Source organism: Papio anubis, chromosome 12, assembly GCF_008728515.1.
Source record: "Papio anubis isolate 15944 chromosome 12, Panubis1.0, whole genome shotgun sequence".
NCBI classification, from domain to species: domain Eukaryota; kingdom Metazoa; phylum Chordata; class Mammalia; order Primates; family Cercopithecidae; genus Papio; species Papio anubis.
The window spans coordinates 84,574,853-84,599,208 of NC_044987.1; the positions used below are offsets into that span (position 1 = coordinate 84,574,853).

Below are 24,356 nucleotides of genomic sequence, written 5' to 3' on the forward strand. Positions count from 1 at the left end.
TCTCTCACATTCTGCACATACTTTCTCTATTCTGCCTAAAGATTACATTTATCATACTTGAGAGACTGGGGACATAACATGAAGTGGGGGACTCATACTGAGTCTGTAATTTTCCGAGGTTATGTCTCCATTTTTAATTCTTTTAATTCAATATGTGTATATCATATCAATTCTTTGATGCCCCAAACATAACTCTAAAAAGTTTAACATGCATTGCTACACACATTTTTTAAATATCTGAAGCAATTTTCCTCTAAATTTACCATATTAGAGTGCATCCATGTGTAAGCAATCCTGCTTTGTATCATGGAGCCAAGATACTAAAAGATTAATAAAATAATTTGTAAAAGCTCCATTCACAGACTAACAAATAATATATTTCCTCAAATGTTCTGGAATATACTACTGGCTTGTATTAGTGTATTCTGAATTTTCAGAAATAAATACCAGTCAATGGTTTGTCATTACAACTTAAAAGGAATCTGGTTGGGAAGACCTTCAAAATATTGGTCATTAAATCATAAATAAAATTTTTCTTACAACTGGACCTTGGTAAGTGGAGTGTCTTAACTTTTCTTAGTTCAAACTCTGCAAATTAACTCTCACGTTTATAATCATGCTCTTTTATGTGATTTAAGCAGAGATGCTGTTGGTCTATACTTTGTAAGAGAACAGGTAACTCTAGCACAGAAGAAACTATATAACATGGAACTAGGTAGGACTTCAATGGCACTACTCCATTTTTATTGATCCAGACTGTTGCTTTCAACCCTGCTTTCAATCCCCGGGTTGTACTCTGAGAGGAGTGCAGCAGTAATAAAACATGGATGGTGCTGGCTCTCCTCCCTCTGTTCTCCACCTACAACAGTGTCGAAGTAGGACTCAGCCACAAGCCTCAGTCTTCTCCCTCTGAGTCCGTCTGTCCCCATTCGTTAATAGAAGTAGGCGGACCTCCTTTTGAAGTTCAGTGAACATGGCTTTGACATCTTCTGCTAGTGTCATATGCTGTCACCTTTTAGATTTCCAAAGGAAGTAGCATTCTGCAGCTGATTTTCTACTGGCTGCACCAGCTTTTGTTTCCTGGATGGCTTTTTCCCAATGTGAAGTCCTTAGATCAGTAATGCACGTATTGTAAGGATGAACCATTCCTTGCTGAGTTTAACTTGAACTTTATCATAGACGGTGTTAGCCTCTTCCTTTTAATGGTATTTTAATTGTAGAAGCTTTATCATCTTCAGCACGCCTCTTTGGCTTGCCCAGGTGGTGTCGATGGGCGTGTTGTCCAGGTCAGAGTAAAGGGCCTGCAGGCGGCTCAGCCCCTTAATACCACATGCGCTGGGCTGCTGACCCCTGAATTTACTTAAAACAAACAAACTTTGCATTCCAATCACCTAACTTATTTAATTGAGAGATAAAGCATTATAAAGGCCTAAAACACTACATGAACTGACCTCATTACCTTTTAACTTTATCTTCTATTATTCTAACTTTCCCTCATATCCTCTTTACTCAAAAACTGTCTTATAAAATAATGGCTGCTCTGACCACCCAGATGCTTACCAACTCGATTTTCTTATTATTTATTTATTCAAATCACTTAACTTCCTCTAGTTATTAAACTTTACTTGCTTTCTTCATTTATTGCATGCCCCCCACCACCACCCCCATACCGTCAAATGCATGCTTGTGTGTTTTTTTCACATATTATTCCCATAATTGAGACTGCTGCATGGCACTCTGCAGGCAGTCAAAAATGTTTGCCGGCTGAATGAATGTGTAACCTGTTTTCACTTTAAACCCATCCGAGCACGTTTATAGACTGAGAAAAACAGCACTTACTTTATAGGATGTTGGTATGTGTGAAGTTCCCAGTCCCAGGTAAACCCTAACTATAGCTGCTTATATGATTTAGAACACATTTTTCTTCAGTCCACAATTCCCAATAGAACAAATTTTTGAAGATTATTAAACAAAGCTCATAATCTTTTTTGTCTTATTTCTTTTTAATAGTACCATTGCCAATAGTTATAACAAGTATTAGAGTTTTTCTAACTTAAATAAATATTTGTTAGATTTTGTCTTTTTTCTCTGTTTACCAGAAGTCATATTTGAATGGATTGTTTTTGGCTCACGTGTTAATGATTAGAAGGTGATGAGAAATAGTGCTAGCTCTTACCTGGAGGAGTAATGAGCCTTGGAAAAATCTGCAGACACGAATGTAACAGCTTTTGATAGGACGTCTGCTCACTAGCTTTCCCTATGTAGTCAATGATATTTACCTGAAAACATTGCCTGTCATGTACTAAAACAAACCAAAAGAAGAAAAAAGTGGGGAGGGGAGTTAATTTATATGTGAATGTAGATCTAGAAACTATATTAGAAAAAAAGAAGAAAAAACTTCTATTGGGTGTCTTGCATTTAAACAATCCCTTGTGTATCATGCAAAATCGATGGTTATGTGCATTTTTTCTCTGCTAACTCCAGACTAAAATGACAGCCAATGAAAGTGAACTCCTCCCTTAGAAATAGCTAGAGGTTATACCTATCTATAATGTTTAATACTTATTATTTTAGTAATACTGCCAGTGTTCATCTCCGAGACACCAATGCTATCTTAGAAAATTTAGTAAAAAGTGAGCATGTATAAGAAAAAAGTTTGGTACAATAATCCATTCAAAAAGGAGATAGGTGTTAATAACAGGTTTATAAATAGGTATATCTATTTATAATAGGCATAGATATACCTATTTATAAACCTGTTATTAACAGGACGGAAGGAAGGAAGGAAGGAAGGAAGGAAGGAAGGAAGGAAGGAAGGAAGAAGGAAAAAAGGGAGGGAGGGAGGAAGAAGTTAGAAGGCAAGGAAGGAGGGAGGGAAGGAAGGAAGAAAGGAGGGAAAAAAGAAAGCGGGAAAAGAAGGAAGGAGGGAAGGAGGGAGGCAGAGAGGGGAAGGAGGGAAGGGCATGACGAGAAGGGAAAGGATGGAGGGAGGAGACTGTTAAAGCAAAACATATAACCATTGTATTCATTACTTGCAAAGGGGATGTCTGAATATTCATTTCTGTGAATGTATTTATATTTATAAAGGTTTTTTGTGTATCTGCGGACTTCCAAACACTAGAAACAAGAGTTAACCATTGCAGTGTCAAACTTCTCTTTCCATAGTAAGCCAAAATTTTTAATAACATTTTGTTTTCTTTGTTTCTCATCTTGTAGTACATTTTTGTACTGTGTTAGAGATTTTCATATTTTCTCATCTATGCCAAATATTCAGAATATTTATATTTCCCATCACTGAATTATCAAAAGAAGAAAAAAATATTTTTAGTGTCATGGCTAATGAGGATGAGTGTGGTAGTGGGAGAGAAGATCGAAAGGAGGTAGCTCAAAAGGTGATGAAAATGTCTAAATTTAAAGGTCATTTTCAGGTACTAGTTTTACTTGAGCAAATATTCCTACCAATTATTGCATTTTCATCCTTATTGAAAAAAAAGCTTTATGTGTTTTCCTGACAAAAATTATGTTGTTTTTGTTTCTATTTTCTTTTTTTCATTTTTAAACAAACGGACAGTTTATTTGCAGATTCTTCTTTGATAGATAGTATAATAAAACAAAATTGATAGACCCGGTCATTTTGTTTCTGTCCTATATTTCTTTTAGGGAAGTCTATTTTTCAACATTGTGATACATATATGAAATTTAAACCTGGCACCAATCTGATGTGTACTGATAGGGAGTGAATAATTCAGGGACAAGCAGCATCAGCATCAAGAAACTTGCTAGAAACTCAAGTTACCAGCATCCCTTCAGATGTACAGAATCACACTCTTTGTGAATGAGGTTATCCAATATCTTCCAGACAATCCTTAGGCATAATAATATCTGAAAACAACTCCTCTAAACAGAGAATCTTAGACTTCAACATCTGTGAAAAACAGCTGGGGTTCTAAGAAGAAATTCACAGTTGTGGGCATAAATCCTAAAGCATTGAATGTACTAAACTTGGTCTAGTGCCCAGCAATCTGCATCACTTCTATGTTACTCTAAAGTCTATAGTCTGAAAACTAAGCTGGAGTTGCTCAAGATTAATCTTTAGTTATAGCAGCTATTCGCACTGGAATTTCCCTAAAGTCCTGCATCTTTATTTCCATAAGTTGATCCTGATCAGAGCAAAACACAAGCAAACTAACAAGTAAACAACGCTCTTACCTTACAGAAGAATGTTCAACATCTTCACAGTGGCATGGTCCTCCTATCACAGTCTGTTCCCAGCTTACCTAACTAACCTCATCTTCAGCCACTTCTTGTAAACTGTGTGTGTTCTCACCACTGTGTTACGTGCTCTCTTCACCTTCATATATTTGTTTGTTTCTTTTGCACAGAATGGTCTTCTTCCCTAATCTTCCTGTTAAATATCTGTGTACTACTCAAAAGTCACCTTTTTTTTTTCAAAGAATTATCTGAATATTTATAATATTTATTTTGTGGCATAAATGATTATTTATTCCAAGATCACTTTATTTATATATATATATATTTCAGAAACTATATGGATAAATATTTCATATTGTGTTGTAAGTAAGTAGTTTTTCATATCACATCTTTTTGGAAACACTAAGAAAACTCCATTAGACTACGTTGGTAGGAACTTTTTGACAACTGGATACAGGTCTCACTTATTCTGGCTACCCATCATAACCCCTATTACATATGAGAGTCACAATAAATACTTTTCCAAATGTTTTGTTCAACTTTGTTTCAGTAGAAAAAGTGAAATCACATATATATAGAAAACATTGAATAGTTGAAGATTCTGAGTTGAGGTTCAACCTCAATTTGCCAACTAAGGGACTTTGAGTAAGTTCTAAGCCTCTCCGGACTTTATATCACTCATCTGGTTAAAGAAAAGACCAGAATACAGTAAGTTTCCATCATTAAAAAATATAAAAATAAGTATTTCTTTTCTTCTTCAAAGGTAATCTTACGTGAACCTTACTTGAAATTCTATCACATAATATAATAAAAGCTAAGCTACTCCATTTGAAGAGGGAGATTGAGGAGGAGGACAAAACCTTCCAGGAAAAATATGAAAGGATATGTACCCTAAATTAATATATGTTTGATTATTTCTATGGGTATTATGAAAGGCAAAACTCTAGTATGTGTGATAAAATCAGGATTAAGCATCGTATTTCTACCATGTGTATCTTATATTAATATAACCTTTTTATTTTATAATATGTCACTACATTTTTAATATTTAGAAAGTTGAGAGGAGACTGATTTGCCGGAAAACTAAATCTCCCATGTGGAATGGCCTTGCAGCAATCAAATTCTTTCTTTACTGCAATACCATGGTCTCCGTGAATTGGCTTTGTCTGTGCAATGGGCAAGAAGAACCCATTGTATAATTACAAATTTGAGGGCTCATCTTGGATTTGCCCTTTCAGGTGCCTACCCACAGTTTCTCAGCCCCCGACTGGTACAACAGATCTGGAGGTAAACTCTGGTGGCCACTTAACTGTTTTTGAGGGACTCTTCTGGCACCATCTCTATTGGTGAGATGCTGTTGAATCATAGTGCCTAGGCCTACTTGCAATAGAGAAATATTTTTTAAAAATATTCATCTTCACAGATATGAGGTGCTATCTCATTGCAGTTTTGGTTTGCATTTTGCTCATGATTAGTGTTTCAAGAATATTTTATATACATGCTGGCAATTTGTATGTCTTATTTTAGAGAAATATTTCTTCAAGTTCTTTACCCATTTTTTTTTAAATCAGGCAGGACTTTCATTAAAGTCGTGAATTCATTTTGAATTTATTTTTGTACATGGCATAAGATACATGTTTAATTATATTCCTTTGCATGTGAATATCTGGTTTTCCCAACACTATTTGTAAAAGAAACTATATATTCACAATTATGTAGTCTTGCCTCCCATGTTGAATATTATTTGATCAACCCTTTCCTTTCCCAGGAAGAAGTTAGGAGTAGGAGGTTATCACCTACTTGTTTCATGCTGAGCCAGGGAGAAGGACTATGAAAGTGAGTGCTCTACACTATGACCTTTGTTCTCAGTGGGCATCAACCTGGTACACTTCCTGTTAATGCTTAGATTCAGGCAAGACAAAAATCATTTTATTGGGAAATGCTTCAAAAAGTCTTAATATTGGAAACATATTTTAGTCTCCTCTTTTCCTTCCTGGGAAAAAGAGATGGGCTAGGAATTTTCCTCTAATTGCAATAGACTTAGTTGGAGGGAGGAACTATGGTAAGTGATTGCCATAATTTTTTTTACAGGCTTTGATGTTGCTAATTTTTTGTTTGTTTGTTTTTTGAGACAAGGTTTTACCTTGTCACTCAGTCTGGAAAGCAGTGGTGTGATCTTAGCTGCCTGTAGCCTGGACATTCCCAAGCTCAGTTGATCCTCCCACCTCAGCCTCCCAAGTAGCTGGGACTACAGGCACACACCACCATCCTCGCTCAGCTTTTTTTTTTTTTTAAGATGGGGGTTTGCAATGTTGCCCAGGCTGCTCTTGAACTCCTGGGCTCAAGCCATCTGCCTGCCTCGGTCTCCTAAAGTGCTAGACTTACAGGCATGAGCCACCATGCCCAGCCTGATGTTGCGATTTTATGTTCACCTGAGGTACTTAAGCTTCTTAACTGGTTTCAGGATTTTGTATAGATAAAATTGGTCCGTGTATTAATGTTGAGTTTGTGTCTCTATGGGGAGTGGAGGGTTTCAGGTATCTTGTTCTGTCTTCTTACTGCTGTGATTTTTATAATAGAAACACTCATTCACCTTCACTCCACATTAGTGTTCATTAAAGTGTTAATTATTTTAGTTAATTAGTTCTTTATATACATAAAGTTAGTTGCCCAGTGATTATGGTCACTGAGCCACTAATGCTGGCAGGGCCACTCTGTCCCTGCACTTTTGCACCAATGGACTAGGTTGTTTGTTTTCAAAAATGTATATGCTATTTATGCTTTTTGCTGTCATTATATAATTAATTTAAATATAATATTTTTGTGAAAATTTTATTGTGAAAAGAAAGTTCTACTATAATACAAAAAAAGATGCTAAAATAATTTTGTTCGGTTGTAGAAAATACCATTTTATAATTTTAAAATTATGAAAATATACATTTTTTTCTGTAGAAATACGACTATTTTGTTTTATTATTTGACTTATTTTATTATTTTACTTGATATTGTATAGATTCTGTGTGGATTTTTTTTACAAATCCATAATATGTACACATGTTTATAGCATACATGTAATATTCTGATAAAATTATATACTGTGTAATGACAAAATCAGAGTATTTATGATATTCATCATCTTAAATATTTACTGTTTATTTGTGTTTGGATCATTTTAAATCTTCTCTTCTAGCTATTTTGAAATATAAAATAAATTATTGTGAACTATATTCACCACAGTTATTAAATACTAGAACTTATTTCTTCCAATTGTATGTTTGTACCCATTAACCAGCCTCTCTCCATGCCTATCCCATCCCAAATCCTTTAAAACTTTGAACAACCACCATTCTGCTTTCTATCCCCATGATGTCAACATTTTTGTCCGCCACATATAAGTGAGAACATGCAACATTTGTCTTTCTGTGCCTCGCTTATTTCACTTACCATAATGACTTCCAGTTTCATTCGTGTTCCTACAAATGATAGAATTATGTTATTTTTGTCTGAATATTATTTTATTGTGTATATAGACCACAGTTTAAAAAATACGTATATTCACTGATGAACATTTAGGTTGATTCCATATCTTGGCTATTGAGACTGGTGCTATAATACAGATGGGGGTGTAGATATCTCTCTAATAAACTGATTTTCTCTCCTTTAGATAAATGCCTAGTAGTAGGACTGCTGGATCATATAGTAGTTCTATTTTTAGTTCTCTGAGAAACCTTCATATTATTTTTCATAATGGCTGTACTAATTTATATTCTCATCAATGGTGTATAAGAGTTTACTTTTCACCACATCTTTACCAACATTTATTATTGTTTGTCTTTGTGATAACAGCCATTCTAACTGGGATAAGAGACATCTCATTGTAGTTTTGAGTTGCATGTCCCTGATGATTAGTATTGTTGTGCCTTTCTGTTGCACATGCAGATTTCTTCTTAATATGTTTAAATTATTCGTTAAGAACTCAAAGGTATATTTGTTGCGATAGAAAATCTCAATTAGTACACTTACTTGAAAAATCTTTTGTCTAAATCAAACCAAATAAGTGTAAAATAAATGTACCTCTGTATATTAAAAGTTAAATTAAAATGTTATATATCTATAGATACATATATCTTCTGTAGATAGATAAAATATATCCCTATGTATCTATATATAAAAGAGATAAATGTGTCTGTTTATTTCTTCTTTGAAATGATTCTCTATGATAAATGACTTTTCCTATTAACTGCCTTACTAGTAGTCCTGGTGACGTTTAATAAAATCCTATGTGGTTTATTAAATGAGGAACATCTCTAAACCACTAAGTGTTAATCATGAAACCAAACAAATGTAACTCACTGTCATTCATTATACAACAAAATCAGGGGAGAAAAAATAGATATCACTTGATTTAGATAACAATAACTCATTTTTAAGGAAGTTACATAAATTAGATAAATTGGTATATATAGCCACATATAATGTTAGTAAAATTTAAAATGTTATATCCAGAGTGATATTAATTTGGCTAACAGTCAACTTTAGTAGAATGTTTCTCATTTTTTAGAGGATGTCTGGGTTTGCAAAATATTTTTATGAATGATTCACTGTAGAGGCAAAGAGAGCAATGTCTATTCAAGAAATAAAGATAGCAATTAATTTGTTCAGAACAGAAAAATAATATATAAGCAGTTCTTTTTTTCTTATTTTTTAAATTTTCAATTTTTGTGGGTTCATAGTAGGTGTATAGATTTGTGGGATACATGATATATTTTGAAATAAGCATACAGTGTCAAATAGTCACATCATGAAGAACTGGGTATTCATTCCTTCAAGTATTTATTATTTCTGTTACAAACAATCCAATTAAACTCTTTTAGTTACTATCTTTTATTCTCCAACTTTTATTTTAAGTTCCAGGGTACATGTGCAGGATGTGCAGGTTTGTTACACAGGTAAACGTGTGCTATGGTGGTTTGCCACACAGATCAACCCATCACCTCGGTATGAAGCCCAGCGTGCATTAGCTATTGTACCTGGTGTTCTCTCTACCCTAACCCTCCCCAACAGGCCCCACTGTGTGTTGTTCCCCGCAGATGTGTCCATATCTTCTCACTGCTCAGCTTGCAATTACATGCGAGAGAATGTGTTGTTTGGTGTTCTGCTCCTGCATTAGTTTGCTGAGGATGTTGGCGTCCAGCTCCATTCACATCACTGCAAAGAAACATGATCTTGTTCCTTTTCATGACTGCATAGTATTTCATGGCGTATATGTGTCACTTTTTTTTTTTTTTGAGACGGAGTCTCGCTGTGCTCCCAGGCTGGAGTGCAGTGGCGTGATCTCGGCTCACTGCAAGCTCCGCCTCCCGGGTTCACGCCATTCTCCCACCTCAGCCTCCCAAGTAGCTGAGACTACAGGCGCCCGCCACCACGCCCGGCTAGTTTTTTGTATTTTTAGTAGAGACAGGGTTTCACCATGTTAGCCAGGATAGTCTCGATCTCCTGACCTCGTGATCCACTCGCCTCGGCCTCCCAAAGTGCTGGGATTACAGGCTTGAGCCACCGCGTCCGGCCACATTTTCTTTATCATTGATGGACATGCTATCATTGATGAGCATTTGGGTTGATTCCACGTCTTTACTATTGTGAATCATGCTACAATGAGCATATGTGCACATGTATTTTTATAATAGAATGATTTATAATCTTTTGGGTATGTATCAAGTAGTGAGATTGCTGGGCCAAACGGTATTTCTGCTTCTATATATTTGAAGAATTGCCACACTGTCTTCCACAATGGTTGAACTGATTTACATTCCCATCAACAGTGTAAAAATGTTACTTTTTCTTCACAACCTCCCCAGCATCAGTTGTTTCTTGACTTTTTAATAATTGCCATTCTGACTGGCATGATATGGTATCTCGCTGTAGTTTTTATTTGCATTTCTGTAATGATCAGTGCTGTTGAATTTTTTTTCATATATTTGTTGGCTGCATGAGTGCCTTCTTTTGAGAAGTATCTGTTCATGTTTTTAGCCGACTTTTTAATGGGGTTGTTTTTTCTTGTAAATTTAAGTTCCTTGTACACTCTAAATATTAGACCTTTGTCAGATGGATAGATTGCAAAAATTTTCTCCCGTTGTAGGTTGTCTATTAGCTCTGATTGCTCTTTAGTTTAATTGGATCCCATTTGTCAATTTTTGCTTTTGTTGCAATTGCTTTCAGCGAGTTCATCATAAAATCTTTGCCTGTGCCTATGTCCTGAATGACATCCTACAGCACAATTTTAGTTATTTTAAAGTGTACGATTAAGCTATTATTGACTGCAGTCACTGTTGTACAATCAAGTAGTATGTCTTAGTCATTATATTTTTTGTACCCATTAACCATTGTCACCTCCCCCTAATTCCCCTATTACTCTTTCCAGCCTCTGATAACCATTCTTCTACTCTCTATTCCCATGAGTTCAATTATTTTAATATTTGGATCCCACAAATAAGTAAGAGCATGTGATATTTGTCTTTCTGTGCCTGACTTATTTCACTTAACATAATGATCTCCAGTTCCATGCATGTTGTTACAAATAAAAGCATCTCATTCTTTTTTTTTTTTTAATCTGAATAGTATTCCCTTGTGTATATGTACCACATTTTCTTTATTCATTTATCTGTTTATGGACACTTATATTGCTTCCAAATCTCAGCTATTGTAAACAGTGCTGCAAAAAAATAGGACAGTATGGATTTTTTTTCACTATACTGATTTTCTTTCTTTTGGGTGTATACCCAGGTGTAGAATTGCTGGATCATATATTAGCTATATTTTTTGTTTTTAGAAGGATTACCAAACTGTTCTCCTTAGTGTTTGTATTAATTAACCTTTCCCCAAACAGGGCATGAGGGTTCTATTTTTCTCCACATACTTACCAGCTTTCGTTATTACTTGTCTTTTGGATATAAGCCATTTTAACTGGGATGAAATATTATCTCATTATAGTTTTGATTTGCCTGATTTATCTGATGATCAGCGATGTTGGGAACTTTTTGATATGCCTTTTTGCCATTTGTATGTCTTCTTTTGAGAAATGTCTATTCAAATGTTTTGCCCATTTTTTAATCGGATTATTAATTTTTTTCTTATAGAGTGGTTTGAGGTCCTTATATATTCTGGTTATTAATCCCTTGTCACATGTTTAGCTTGCACATATTTCCTCCCGTCCTGTGGGTTGCCTCTTCACTTTACTGATTGTTTTCCTTTGATGTGCAGAAGCTTTTTAACTTGATAAAATACCATGTGCCCATTTTTTTCTTGGTTGCCTGTGCTTGTAGAGTATTGCTCAAGAAACTTTTGCCCAGACCAATATCCTGGAGATTTTTCCCAATGTTTTCTTGTAGTAGTTTCACAGCCTAAGGTCTTAAAGACTGTAATAAATTTTGATTTGATTTTTGTAGATGGTGAGAGATAGGGGTCTAGTTTCATCATTCTTCTGCATATGAATATCCAGTTTTCCCAGCACCATTTATTGAAGAGACTCTTATTTTCCCAGCATATGTTTCTGGCACCTTTGTTGAAAATGAGTTTAGTATAGGTATGTAGATTTGTTTCTAGGTTATCTATTCTGTTGCATTGATTTATGTGTCTGTTTTTATGCCGATACCATACTGTCTTGGTTACTGTAGCTCTGAAGTATAATTTGAAGTCAGGTAATGTGATTCCTCTAGTTCTGTTCTTCTTGCTTATGATATCTTTGGCTATTCTGTGTCTTTTGTCATTCCATATAAATTTTAGGATTTTATTTTCTATTTTTGTAAAGAATGTCATTGGAATTTTTTAGGGATTAAATTGTATCTGTAGATTGCTTTGGGTAATATGGACATTTTAACAATATTGATTCTTCCTATCCATGCACATAGAGTATTTTTACATTGTTTGGTGTCCTATTCCATTTTTTTATCAATGTTTTATAATTTCATTATAGAGATCTTTCACTTCTTTGGTTAATTCCTAGTTATTTAATTTTATGTGTGGCTATTGTAAGTGGAATTATCTTAATTTTTCCTGATTTTTAACATGTTTTACTTAAAATTGTTATATTTTCTTGCTAAATTGACCCTTTTATCTTTATACAGTGACCTTCTTTGTCTCTTCTTAGAGTCTTTGTCTTTTGTCTAAGTATAGTGACTCTCGCTTTTTGTTTGTTTGTTTGTTTGTTTCCAATGGCATGAGGTATCTTTTTCCATCCCTTAATTTTTAGTCTCTGTGTGTTTTAGAAGTGAAGGATGTTTCTTGTAGGTGACAGATCAATGAGTGTTCTTTTGTTTATTCATTTAGCCACTCTGTCTTTTGATTGGAGAGTTTACTCCACTTACATTCAATGTTGTTATTAACAAGTAAGGACTTACTCCTGACATTTTGTTATTTGTTTTCTTGCTGTTTTGTGGTGTTCGCCTCTTAATTTTTTTTTCCTATCTTCCCATAGTGAAGGCAATTTTACCCTGTTATATAGTTTAGTTACCTGCTTTTTAAATTTTTGTTTATCTAGTGTATGTTTTTTTTTGTTTGAAGTTACCATGAGGCTTACAAATACTATTATTTGCAAAATAACCCATTATTTTCACCCAATAAAAACCTAACACTTTTTGAATAAACAAATAAACAAAAAGAAAACTAAGAAAATTATATACCCTAACTTCATCCTCTCACTTTTTTATTTTTTGTTGTTTCTATTTATGTATTATTGTATTGTGTATATCTTGAAAAATTGTTGTAGTTACTATTTTTGATTGGTCCATTGATTACTCTTTTTACTTGGGATAAGAGTAGTTTACACACCACAGTTATAGTGTTATAATATTCTGTGTTTTTCTGTGTACTTACTATTACCAGTGAGTTTTGTACCTTTGACATGATTACTTATTGCTCATTAAAATTTTTTCTTTCTCACTGAAGTACTCTTTTTTAGCATATCTTGTAGGACAGGTCTGGTGTTGATAAAATCCCTCAGCTTTTGTTTGTCTAGTAAAGTCTTTTTTTTCTCCATGTTTGAAGGATATTTTCCAGATATACTATCCTAGGGCAAAAGTTGTTTCCTTCAGCATCTTAAATATGTTGTGCCACTGTCTCCTGGCCTGTAAGGTTTCCACTGAAAAGTCTGCTGTGAGATGTATTGGAGCTCCATTGTATGTTATTTGTTTCTTTTCTCTTTCTGCTTTTAGGATCTTTTCTTTATTCTTGACCTTTGAGAGTTTTATTATTAAATGCCTTGAGGTAGTCTTCTTCGGGGTAACTCTGCTTGGTGTTCTGTAACCTTCTTGTACTTGGTTATTGATAGCTTTCACTAAGTTTAGAAAGTTATTATCCATTATTATCTTTTTGCATAACAACATAACCACATCTTTTTCTGTACCTCCTCTTTAAGGCCAACAACTCAGATTTGTCTTTTGGAGGCTGTTTTCTAGGTCCTACAGATGTGCATCATTGTTTTCTTTTCTTTTATGTTTTGTCTCCTCTAGCTCTATATTTTCTAGTAGCCTGTGTTCAAGCCCAGTAAATCTTTCTTCTGCTTTATTAATTCTATTAAAGGACCCTGATGCATTCTTCAATTTGCCAATTGCGTTTTTCAGCTCCAGCATGCCTGTTTGATTCTTTTTATTTCAATCTCTTTATCAAATTTATCTGATATAATTGTGAATTTCTTCTCTGTGTTATCTTAATTTTCTGTGTGTTTTTCCTCAACACAGCTATTTTGAGTTCTGTGTCTGGAAGGATACATAACTGTTTCTGCAGGATTTGTCCTTGTTTCTTATTTAGTTCATTTGATGAGGTCATGTTTTCCTGGATGGTGCTGATGCTACTTGATGTTCTTTGGTGTCTGGGCATTGCATATTTTGGTATTTATTTTAGTCTTTATTTTCTGAGCTTGTACCTGTTCTTCTTGGGAACGCTTTCCAGATATTTGAAAGGATTTGGGGGTTGTTATCTAAGCTGTATCTGCTTTAGGAAGCTCAGTAATGCTGCAGTTCTTGCAGACTCTTAGAGATTACTTCTTGATGGTCTTGGACAAAATCCAGCTGAATTCTCTGGATTACCGAGTGGAGATTTTTACTCTGTTCTCTTACCTTTTCCCCTCAAAACAGTCTCTCTCTCTGTTCTGAGTCACCTGAATCTGGGGGTGGAGTGACACAAGCTCTCCTGTGACCACCACCACTATGACAGCACTGAGTCAGCCCTGAAGCCAGCACAGCCCTGGGTCTTGCCCAAGGCCTGCTGTAACCACTCCCTGGCTACTGCCTATGTTCACTCAAGTCCCCTGGGCTCTAGAATCAGCAGCTGGCAAATCTAGCCAGGCTGTTTCCTTCACTTCAGGGTGATGAGATCCCTCACTCCTGCATGGATCCTGAAATGCCATCCAGGAACTACGGACTAGAGTCAAAATCCTTAAAATTGCCCCTGACGTTTTGTTGTACTGCAGCTGAACTGGCGCTTAAATCACAAGATGGAGTCCTTCTCACTCTTTCCTCCCTTTTCTAAAGGCAGAGGAGCCTCACTCCATAACCATCACCACAGGCCCATATGGAGTTCTGACAGACTACCATTGATGTTCTCTCATGGCCCAAGGTCTGTTACATCAGCTTGTGATGAATGCTGCCCAGTCTAAATCTCACCCTTCAATGTAGTAGGCAGGTCTAGAGTTGCTACTCAAGAGTGAAGTCCCAAAACCAGTGACTCCAAAGGCCTGCTTGGTGCTCTACCCCACCCTGTGGACATCTTAAAGTACTTAAAGTGAAGACAAGACAATGTCCCCTTTACTTTTCCCTCTGCTTTTCTCAAGCAGAAGGAATTTTACCCCATAGCCACCACACTGATAATGTCCTGAGTCACACCTGAAGCCAATGGATTACATAGGCTTACACAAGGCCCTCAACATAGTACTCAGGTATCATTGTTGGTTATTCAGGGCTCAGGGGTTCTTCAGGTAGCAGGTAATGAAAGCTGTCAGGAGAGTGGGTCTTTTCTTTGAAGGCATTGACCCAGGGTATGTCTAGGAATGTTGCCTTGAAACTATGGTCTGGAATAAGGCCTCACAACACTGACCAGTACTCTATCCTCTTTGGCTGAGCTCATATCCAAGATGCAATACAAAGTCCTCCCTACTCTTCCCTTTCCTCTCCTCAAGTAGAAAGAAAGTGTCTCTTTTGGAGCCATAATCTGTGCTACCTGGGGTTAGGAGAGAGGTGATGTCAGCACTTTCTTAGCTTCCCCAGCTGTCTCAGTGGGTCACATGCACCCCACTCCCTACCCCCTTCCAGTATATTTTTTCTCGGCCCCATTCAACCATGGACTCCACTAAGATTTTCAGTCTTTATGGCCTAGATTGCCTTTCAAGTTTACTTAGAGACCCAGATCCAGAGCAGATTGGCCTTTGGTGGGGAGGTTTGCAGGAACTCAAGTTCATACTTCTGGTTTCAGCAATTCAGCTTTGGCTGTAGCTGGTTTAAATGCTCCCTCTTTGGGTGAGCCTCAGGTGAGTTTGTTCTGTTTGTTTTTTTGTTTATTTGTTTATTTGTTTGTTTCCTGCTAACAGGACAGCACTGAGTTCAGTGTCTCATAATTGCTATGTTCTCCTTACCTCAGCAAACAGAGATGCTCTTCCCACCATGATGGGGGTGACTGGGGGATGGCAATGGCAATTAAACACTGTTTTATTTAAGTGAAAGCAAGTTTATTAAGAAAGTAAAGGAATAAAAGAATGGGTACTCCACGGGCTGAGGAGCCAATTAAAGACTAGTGTTTTTTAATCTTTTCATTTCCTCTTTCGGTGACACTTGGTTAAAACCAGATACTATAAGGGTTCACCTGATTTTTGTTTCTCATGGAGGTGTTTCTTCTTTGTAGATTGTTGTTAAATTTGTGGGTTTTTATGAGTGGTGAAGGGATGATCAGTGAGACCTTCTATTTTTGCCATCTTGCTTCACCTCTGTAAGTAGTTTTTTTTTTTTTTTTTTTTTTTTTTGAAAGAGTCTTGCTCTATTGACCAGGCTGGAGTGCAGTGGCATGATCTCAGCTCACTGCAACCTCTGTCTCCCAGGTTCAAGTGATTCTCCTGCCTCAGCCTCCCAAGTAGCTGGAACTACAGGCGTGTGCCACCACCCCCGGCTAATTTTTTGTATTTTTAGTAGAAATAGGGTTTCACCATGTTAGCCTGGATGGTCTCGATCTCCTGACCTCGTGATCTGCCTGCCTCGGCCTCCCAAAGTGCTGGGATTACAGGTATGAGCCAGCACGCCTGGCCAAGCAGCTCTTTAAATAAGGATTTAAACAACATGTCATTTGTCTTTTAAAAATGTTTTTCAAGTAAGAGAACTAATAAAATAGGAAAATAGTTTGAAAAAATGTTCATATTATAAAATCTGTTTAAAGAAAATACTAAAAATAATTACTTATATGCAATCTAAAACCTTCAAACATTTTGATATTTATATACCTAATGATTTTTTTTTTTCTGGCCACTGTTAGAAATGTGGTCCCTCTAGGAAATTACTATTTAGTTAAGATCTAAAAACAGTTGACAGACATTTCAGATTAAAACAAATTTTTCCAATGTGGTTTGTTAAATTATGGTTTATATCCACCAGAAATTCAAATAATGTAGTGCTAAAGGAAAGAGTCTGATTTTGAGTCTCTCTCCACAGAACGTATTGTATTTCTATATATGAAAAATGAAGTAAAAGATTTTAAGTACCCCAAATTTTGCCTAGTATTTGGTAGATTTCAATCCCTTATAAGTATTTCTCTTCATACACAATGCACTTAACATTCAAATGTTTAGGCTTGAATAACTCTTTAATTTCTGTAGCCGTGATAAAACAATAATGTATGTGTTTGTGTGTTTGTGTTTGATTTTAATATTCATTGATGAAACATAAATGTATGTCAATGTCTGCCACTTTTTTTTGTTGCCCAGCCAGTAACAGCCAGTCTCTTAGAAAGATTTGAGGCTGGGCGCTGTGGCTCACACCTGTAATCCCAACACTTTGGGAGGCTGAGGCCAGTGGATCATGAGGTCAGGAGATCGAGACCATCCTGGCTTACATGGTGAAACCCCATCTCTACTAAAAATACAAAAAATTAGCTGGGCATGGTGGCGGGCACCTGTAGTCCCAGCTATTCGGGAGGCTGAAGTAGGAGAATGTTGTGAACCTGGGAGGCGGAGCTTGCAGTGAGCCGAGATCGTACCACTGCAGTCCAGCCTGGGTGACAGAGCGAGACTCCATCTCAAAAAAAAAAAAAAGAAGAAACATTTGAATGCCAGGTTCTTGATTTTTAAATCATATTAGAATTGTTTAAGTGGTTTTTACATTTAGCAAAAACATTAACCTTTTGTGAAATAAAAATTACTACAGTAAGCTTTTTTGTTTTTGCTTTGACTTCCCTTTTTACTAAAGTGACATCTCCTCTGCTATTTCTTAATGATAATTTAGGTTTTATATCTTGTTGAATTAATAAAGGAAATGATTCTTAAGTGATCTTCAAGCTGTCCTTTCAGAGAGGCAGTCTGTATGCACAGTCCCTCTTGCTTGGAAATGAGGGCACTGAGACCCAGAGTCAACACAGAGTTTCCTACAAGTTCTTTATTGTCTGAGATTGAAACTCAAATAAAGCAAGGAATTCTTTATTTCTTGTCTCAGCAACTCTCATAATAAGAGAGGTTTTCTGAAAACTTTTTGGTACATAAAATATAAATAAAAACAAAAATGTAAGCATTCTATCTAGTTATGCAAATTTTCAGTCAAGCTCGACAGTAATTTCTTTTTCTAAAAAAATGGGAATCGCTGGAAGATAATATAAAATAACACTAGCATTTTCTCTCCCGTATTTTTGTTTACCTCCAAAGCAATGGTTTTGTGTACTAAAATATATTTACTGTCTTAGAGAAATATTCCTTGAGAATTAGGATAGTTTACATGTGTTTCCAGGCCTTGGTCAACTGCAGCTGACTCTGAAAGCCAGAACCAATCCCATTCATTCATTCATTCATTCAAAGACAGGCTCTCACTCTGTTGCCAGGCTGGAGTGCAGTGGCATGATTATAGCTCATTGCAGTGTCAAACGGGCTCAAATGATTCTCCCACCTCAGCCTCTTGAGTAGCTAGGTTTACAGGTACAATGCCACCTGTGGCTAATTTTACTCGTTTTAACTTTTTGTAGAGACAGGGTTTTGCTGTGTTGCCCAGGCTGGTCTTAAACTCCTGGCCTCAAGTGATCCTCCCATCTCAGCATCTCAAAGATCTGGGATTACAGGCATGAGCAACTCTATCTGGACCAGAATACTCTTAATGTGATACAAAAGTTTTATTTCTAAATTTGAAGGACTGTGGTTCAGACTATGGATTGCAGTAAAATCACAGCAATGTTGTTAGAACAATTTTCTTCTCCGTCCAAGTTTTGCTTTGACTTTGAATCAGTGTGAACCACATCGTAGTTATTGGCTTGCATTACCTTCATGCAGACTCTAATACAGCTGTGCGCATAGCAGTTGCTTGGAAATTTTGATTTGGCTATCTTTGGAACTGCTGTTTTAAGTATTTCTTAGTAGCTTTCCTTAGATGAAAAATATGTTAATGTATGAATATCAATGATATTCTGACTACAAAACAGACTGGAGAGACTTGTTTTGTAAGACTTAGATTTAAATATTTGCTCTATGATAAGCCAGTAGTACACCTTTCAAAAGTCACTTTCCTGAGCCTTTTTTCGTTCATCAGTATAATGTCAACAATATTATACTCCTCATTTCATATACTGTGAAGATTAAATAATGTATAATTATATCAACTATGAAGTGTTTATGGAGCACATGTAAATCTCACAATACCTCTATGGGAGGAGTATTACATGCTTTTTGTTTGTACAAATTTATGGAGTACAAGAAAAATTTTGTAACATCTATATAGCACATACTAAGTAAGGAGATTTAGGACGTCCATCACGAGGTACAATATATTTTTTTAAGTGTAGCCATCCTACACTGCTATTGTGTTAGTCAGGGTTCTCTAGAGGGACAGAAATAATAGTATATCTATGTTAAGTTTATTAAGAAGTATTAACTCACAAGATCACAAGGTTCCACAAGAGGCTGCTGCAAGCTAAGGAGCAAGGAAGCCAGTCCAAGTGTCAAAGCTGAAGAACATGGAGTCAAATGTTTGAGCGCAGGAAGCACCTAGCGCAAGAGAAAGATGTAGGCTGGGAGGCTAAGCCAGTCTAATCTTTTCACATTCTTCTGCCTGCTTTTTATTCTGGCTGCACTGGCAGCTAATTAGATTGTGCCCACCCAGATTAAGGGTGGGTCTGCTTTTCCAGTCCACTGACCCAAATGTTAATCTCCTTTGGCAACACCCTCACAGACACACCCAGGATCAATATTTTGAATCCTTCAATCCAACCAAGTTGGTACTCAGTATCAACCATCACAGCTATCAAACATTAAACTTATTTTTTCTATCTTTCTGTGTATTTGTGCCCTTTAACTCATTTATCTTTATCCTGCCCTCTCCCCAAGACTCATCCTTCCAAGTCTCTGTTATCTGTTTCCACTCTCTACCTCCACGTGTTCAAAACATTTGGCTCCCACATACAAGTGAGAACATTCAATATTCGTCTTTTTACACCTGAATTATTTCACCTAAGATAATGGCCTTCAGTTTCATCCATGTTGCTGCAAGCAAAATTATTCCACTATTTTGTGGCAGACTAGTATTCCACTGTGTTTTTAATCTATTATACTGCATTTTTAATCTATTTATTCATTGATGAACACTTAGGCTGATTTCATATCTTTGCTCTTGTGAATAGTGCTGTAATAAACACGCAAGTGCAGGTATCCCTGTGATATATTGATTTCTTTTCCTTGGGGAAGATACCTAGTGTTGGGCTCCTGGATCTATTAGTACTTCTGTGTTTAGTTTTTTGAGAAATCTCCATACTGTTTTCCATAGTGGTTGTAATACCTGACATTCCCAACAACAGTGTATAAAATTTCCCCTTCTCTGGATTATAGTCAACATCTGTTACTTTTAGTCTCTTTAACTAAAGTGATCCTGATGGAGGAAAATGATATCTCTGTGGTTTTGATTTGCATGTCTCTTATTATTGCTGATGTTGAGCATTTTTTATATACCTGATGGCTGTTTTTTGTCATCTTTTGAGAAATGTCTATTCATGTCCCTTGTCCATTTTTTAATGGGATCTTTATTTATTTTTTTTTTTCCTTTTGAGTTGTTTGAGCTCCTTATATATTCTGGATATTAGTCCCCTGTTGCATATATCGTTTACAACTATGTTCTCCCATTCAACAGGTTTTCTGTTTACTGTTGATTATTTCTTTGGTCCACAGTAGCTTTTCAGTTTCAGTCCCATTTGTCTGTTTTTGTTTTTGTTACCTGTCTATGTTTTGAATATAGTTAATTCTCAGTTCATATCAATATCTATGAGAATTTTCCCTAGGTTTTTTTCTAGTATTTTAAACTTTAGGTCCTACATTTGAGTCTTTAATCCATTTTGGGTGGATTGTTATATATGGTGAGTGACAGGGCTTCAATTTCATTCTTCTGCATATGGCTATCCAATTTTCCTGGCACCATTTATTAAAGAAGCAGTTCTTTTTCTAAAGTAAGTTCTTGTCAGCTTTGTAGAAGATCAGTTGGCTGTGGGTTTATTTCTTGGTTCTGTATTCTGTTCTATCGGTCTATGTGTCTATTTTTGCTCCAATGCCATTCTGTGGTGGTAACGATAGCCTTGTATTATATTTTGAAGTCAGACAATGTGATGCCCCCAGCTTTGTTCTTTTTATGTGTGTGTGTAGTTTATTTTTATTTTCTTCTATTTTTATTGTAATTTTTATTTTAAGTTCAGGGGTACATGTGCAGGGTTGTTATATAGGTAAACTGCATGTCATGTAGGTTTGGTGTACAGATAGATTATTTTGTCACTCAGATAATAAGCACAGTACCTGATGGGTATTTTTTTAAAAAATCTCTGCTCCTCCCACCCTCCACCCTAAAGTATGCCCTGATGTCTCTTGTTCTCCTCTTTGTGTGCGTATGTTCTCATTGTTTAGCTACCATTCATAAGTGAGAACATGTAGCATTTGGCTTTCTGTTCTTGTGTTTGCTTAGGATAATGGCCTCCAGCTCCATTCATGTTGCTGCAAAGTACATGATCTAGTTCTATTTTATAGCTCTGTAGTACTCCATGGTGTAGAGGTATCATTTTTTAAACATCCAGCCTGTCATTGATGGGCATTTAGGATGATTTCATGTCTTGTTATTGTGAATAGTGCTACAATGAATATTCTTGTGCATGTGTCTTTATGGTAGAGTAATTTGTATTATCCTGGGTATATAGCCAATAGTGGGATTGCTGAGTTGTAATGCTTATAGCTATTTGAGGAATTGTCATACTGTTTTCCCTAATGGTTGAACTAATTTACACTCACACCAATAGTGTATAAGCATTCCCTTTTCTGTGTAACCTCACCAGTATCTGTTATTTTTGACTTTTTAATAATAATAGACATTCTGATCAGTGTGAAATTGTATCTAATTGTTTTAATTTCCATTTCTCTAACAATTAGTGATGTAAAACATTTTTCATATACTTCTTGGCCACATATATGTCTTTTTTGAAGTGTCTGTTCATGTTTTTTGCCCATTTTTTCATGAGGTTGCTTGTTTTTTGCTTGTAAATTTGTTTAAGTGTCTTGTAGATTCTGGATATTAGATCTTTGTCAGATGCATAGTTTGCAAACATTTTCTTCTATTCTGCAGGATGTATGATTCCTCTGTTGATAGTTTTTTGTTTTTGTTTTTGTTTTTTTTTAATGCAGAAGCTCTTTAAACGAATTTTACTTCTCAATTTTTGTTTTTGTTGCAATTACTTTTGGAATCTTTGTCATAAAACATTTACAGAGTCCTATGTCCAGAATGGTATTTCCTAGGTTTTCTTACAGCGTATTTTTGTAGTTTTATGACTCACATTTAAGTCATTAAAACATCTTGATTTTTGTAGTGTAAGGAAGGAGTCCAGCTTCAATCTTCTGCATATAGCCAGCCAGTTATCCCATCACCATTTGTGGAATAGGGACTTCCTTCCCAATTGCTTGTTTTTGTCAGCTTTGTTGGAGATTAGATGGTTGTTGGTATGATTATTTCTGGGCTCTCTATTCTGTTCCATAGGTCTATGTGTCTGTTTGTGTACCGTTAACATGCTGTTTTGGTTACTGCATCCTTGTAATACAGTTTGAAGTCAGGTAATGTGATACCTCCAGCTTTATTTTAACAATGTTAATTCTTCCTATCCATGAGTGTGGAATACCTTTCCATTCGTTTTTGTCATCTCTGATTTCTTTGAGCAGTGTTTTTAATTCTCCTTGTAGAGATATTTTACCTCATTGGTTAGCTATATTCCTAGATACTTTTTTACTTTTTGTGGCAATTGTGAATGGGATTGTGTTCCTGATTTGGCTTTGAGCTTAGACATTGTTGGTATATAGAAATGCTGCTGATTTTTATACTTTTATTTTGTTTAATGAAACTTTTCTCTAGCTGTTTTTCAGATCAAGGAGATTTTAGGCAGACTATGAGGTGTTCTAAATATAGGACCATGTCATATGCAAACAAGGATCGTTTGAGTTTCTCTCTTCCAATTTGGATGCCTTTTATTTCTCTCTCTTGTCTGATTGCTCTGGCCAGGACTTCCAGTACTGTGTTGAATAGGAGGGGTGAGAGAAGGCATCCTTGTCTTGTTCCACTTTTCAAAAGGAATGCTTCCAGCTTTTGCACATTCTGTATGATGTTCGCTGTGAGTTTTTCATAACTGTCTCTCATTATTTTGAAGTATGTTCCTTCAATGCCAGGAAAAAATCTCATCTACCATAATCAAGTTGGCTTTATCCCTGGAATGCAAGGTTGTTTCCACTTACACAAATCAATAGATGTGATTAATTATATAAACAGAATTAAAAACAACACATACCTATCTTGATAGATGCAGAAAAGGCTTTTGATAAATTTCAACATCTGTTAATGTTAAAAACCCTCAAACAACTAAGCAGCTTTCTTCTTTTGCTCAGGATTTATTTGGCTATTGAAGTTCTTTTTTCGTTCCCTATGAATTTTAGAATAAGTTTATCTAATTCTGTGAAAAACTGCATTGGTATTTTGATAAATATTAAATTGAATCCTTAGATTGTTTTGAACAACACTGTCCTTTTTATTATATGAATTTTTCTATTCCGTGAGCTGAATTTTATCAAATGATTTTTCTGCATCTATTGAGATAATCATATTTTTTTCTTTATTCTGTTTATGTGATATATCATATTATTGATTGTGTATGTTGAACTCTCCTTGAGTCCATGTTACAAATCCTACCTGATCATGGTGTATTATCCTCTGATGTGCCGTTTGATTTGGTTTGCTAGTCGTTTGTTTAGGATTTTTGTGTTTCTGTTGATCAGGGATATGGGCCTGTAGTTTTCTTTTTTGTTGTGTCCTCATCCAGGTTTGGTATCTAGGATAATGCTGGCTTTGTTAAATAAGTTAGGGAGAATTCCCTCCTCTTTTATTTTTGAAAATAGTTTCAGGAGGCTTGTTATTAATTCTTAGTTGTAGTTTTGATATAATTTGTGAATTCATCTGGTCTTGGGTTTTTCTTTGTTGTGAGACTTTATTGCTGTTTCAACTCACTAGTCATTACTGGTTTTTTCATGTTTTCTATTTATTCTTCATCTAATCTTGGTAAGTTGTATGGTTCCAGGAATGGATCCATTTCTTCTAGATTTTCCAGTTGTATAATTGTTAATAATAGTTTCCCATAATCTTTTGCATTTCTGAGGTATCAGTTGTAATGTCTCCTTTTTCATTTACGATTTTATTTGGATCTTCTTTTCTTGCTAAGTCTGGTGAGTGCTTTATCAATTTGTTTAATGTTTTTGAAAAACCAGCTTTTTATTTTACTGATCTTTTGTCTTGAATTTACTTTATATTTTATATAGTTATGCTCAGATTATTATTTCTTTTCTTTTGGTAATTTTGTGATAAGTTTCTTCTTGCTTTTTTAGTCTCTTGAGACATTTTGTTAGATTGTTAATT

General features: G+C 35.6%; 1 pseudogene; it reads right to left on the minus strand.

Annotated features, from left to right (window-relative positions):
* Positions 1-418: 418 nt before the first annotated feature.
* LOC116269814 lies at positions 419-2,217 on the minus strand (annotated as a pseudogene).
* Positions 2,218-24,356: the final 22,139 nt, after the last annotated feature.